The sequence below is a fragment of the Pseudorasbora parva genome, chromosome 2, assembly GCF_024679245.1.
Source record: "Pseudorasbora parva isolate DD20220531a chromosome 2, ASM2467924v1, whole genome shotgun sequence".
Lineage (NCBI taxonomy): Eukaryota > Metazoa > Chordata > Actinopteri > Cypriniformes > Gobionidae > Pseudorasbora > Pseudorasbora parva.
The window spans coordinates 8,272,260-8,275,427 of NC_090173.1; positions in this window are offsets into that span (position 1 = coordinate 8,272,260).

Below are 3,168 nucleotides of genomic sequence, written 5' to 3' on the forward strand. Positions count from 1 at the left end.
CATCGAGGGCGGTCCATGTGGACCTTGTTGATGACCAATCATCTGAAAGCTTTCTCCAAACTTACTCTCGCTTTGTAGCATTGAGAGGCAATCCCAGAAAATTGTGGTCAGATAGGGGAACCAATTTTATTGGAGCTAAATCTGCCCTACAAGACTTGCATAGGTACTTAGCTACCTTATGGGAATCATCCATAGAGAACAAATCTGCCAAGAATGGGACCGTGTGGGCATGGAACTTTCATCCAGCTGACGCACCTCATCGTAATGGGGCAGCAGAAGCTGCAGTTAAGCTCATAAAAAGGGCTCTCACTAGTCTCGGAGGGACAATAAGCTCACTCACCTGGGGTGAGCTCCAAACCCTCTTCTACCAGGCAGCTAACCTCACAAATGAAAGGCCGATTGAGGCCAGGGCACAAGAACAAGAAGACTCTATAGAGTATTTGACTCCCTAATACTCTGCTTCTCGGAAGGACCAGGCAAGGGGGAGATACAGGAGGAATTGACTTGTGCACCCATCCCTGGCGCCGTCTCAGATCCATCCAGATTGGTGTGGATATGTTCTAGAAGAAGTGGAGTGAACTTGCCGGATCTAACTTATTCATTTGGCCAAAGTGGCACCAGACACAGAGAAATGTAGCAGTAGGTGACATTGTTTGGATTGCTGATCAAAACCCACTGCGAGGGCAATTCCGGCTCGGACGGATCCAGGCCGTGTATCCTGACAAGAAAGGACTTGTGAGAGACGCAGACGTTAAGACGTGTGCAGGCCCCCTTGCCTCTCTAATAGATGGGCAACTTAAGAGAACTTATCAGCAGCTGACGTCAGTCATCCTACGGAGAGACGTGAGGAGACTAGTAGTCCTCATCCCTGTGGAAGACCAGTGACTCCTAAACCTCATCTCTTTGGCCACCAGTTCTGCAGGCACTGTCTGTCCCTCTCTCTCTCTCTCTCTCTCTCTCTCTCTCTCTCTCTCTCTCTCTCTCTCTCTCTCTCTCTCTCTCTCCCTGGTTGGTACGTATCTATGCTGCCTTCGTCACCATTTGCACCACTCACGAAGAATGAAGAGTACATACTCATATGACCAAACTTGTCAGAACACCACACATCTGTCAGGGGAGGTGCTTGAACAATGACAATGACGTTCTATTCTTCATTTAAAAAATAAAATAAAAAAAAATTGTATATTATGTGGTGTAATGTTTTGTCTGTGACCACCTTGAATCACATATTCAGTCGGTCAAGTGGGAGGTGTCGCGTTCACTATGTCACCGGTGTTCAGCGGAAATGTAACGAAGGATAATAGGTGGGAGTTTCACTTACCTAATTGAAGTGCGGACCAGTCACATGTTGAAACGTGGACCAGTAAAATCCCAAACTGGTGTGTCGAATCCAGTAATGAATGAGCGCGGTCATATAAGCGGGAGCGAGAATTAGTTTTGGCATGATGTCTCATCAGGAGAGATGCGCCACTGGTAAGCTCCTGCCTCTGTCTAGTTAGCTGCAATTTAAGTTTGTTGTCTGTTTGCGCTGCCGCTATATACGTGCGCCATTTGTATGCTTAATAACTGTTACTTTGGTCACGCTGATAAACCTTGTGCGCGGTCTGATGTTAATGTTGTCGGCCCGATAGTATCCGTGGATATATAAAAAAGCAAATGCTTGAAATTGGAGCGTTTCGCCGTCACACGAGTTACTTCCTGTTTGCGGTGCTGGATGGGTAATGTAGTTAATCACTTTACATTGGTAATGTATTACTATGCTCAGCGATGCTATTTAAAACTACACTCACTGGTTTCACTTTAAGCCAATACAGAAAACTTTGGGCTATTGGTTTAATGTGTAAACATTGACATTGATGTATATTTAGTGTGTGTGAAAGTGTTGTATTTCTGTGTTTAGATGCATGTGCTTTAGTCATTCAGTTTAAACACTAAATATATTATAAGATTTATAATATTATTAAAATACTGACTATATTGACGTTTAATTTATTTATATTTGTATATATTATGTAATGTCTATTTAAATTCAGATTTTATGGTATATTATATGTGGCTATTAATATTGTTGTTTACTATAGCCTTTCTATTTCTACAGGTTTATAACCTGCTATTTGTGGACAAATCAACTGTTTATGGAAAATAAATAAAACCACATTGAGTTATAGCAACGTGTCCTCTCCTGATGCCCTGTTCGGTGGGGATATTCTTAAAGAACCGAACGGTGACCAGCATCCGAACCCCTCACCCGTATGTGTTTTCAATGGCATATTATAAACTTACGAGAACACTTTATTGCTTGAAATAAGTAAATATGCATTATAGAGCACATATATTTTTGAAAGAACTAAGTGTTTTTAGCTAAAAATAAACTAAAAAAGCTACACAGTTTATCTTTAAATGGATCTGATTCCAGTGTGTACTGGTTCCTACAATTAACATTATGTTCGCTGGATAATCAAGTTAATGGTTAAGGTGCTATATAGCACCACTGTCATAAAAAAAGCCCCTCTAGGTTCTGTCTCTCTTTTAGTTTTCTTAATTTAGTTGGGGAATTAATTACAAAACAACATTAAATAAAATAATAATAATAATATTCACATGAAGTTAACATGGTTCTCAACCTTTTTGGCCCAAAGGCCCCCAAATGAAATTTTTCAGAGCCCTCAAACACAACACTTTGACCCCAGCAAAGTGATTCAAAACAGCTTTTTGCCATTGGTATTAAAATTTAAGCTAATGAATATGGTGCCTGCCCAACTTTTTAAAATTAAAACACAATAGGTATTCAATACACACACATTATAAAAGTAGGCCTATAAGCTACCAAATCAAATCCACACTTGAACCATTTTCAAATCATCACCCATACATCGCTTATTAATAGCCAACACATTATAAATAAAATAATAAACCTCTGGGAAAAAAAAAAATTATCAGCTGGAAACTGATTTCACTTTATCACACCACTATAACATTTATTTACAGCGCCAAAACAAAGTTATCTTAACATTTATTTTATTTAATTTTTATGTTTTGTTCATTTGTGTAGCCTAGCTTTTATAACATATTATGATGTCCGTTTATATACACACACACACACACACACACACACACATATACATATATATATATATATATATATATATATATACACACACACACACA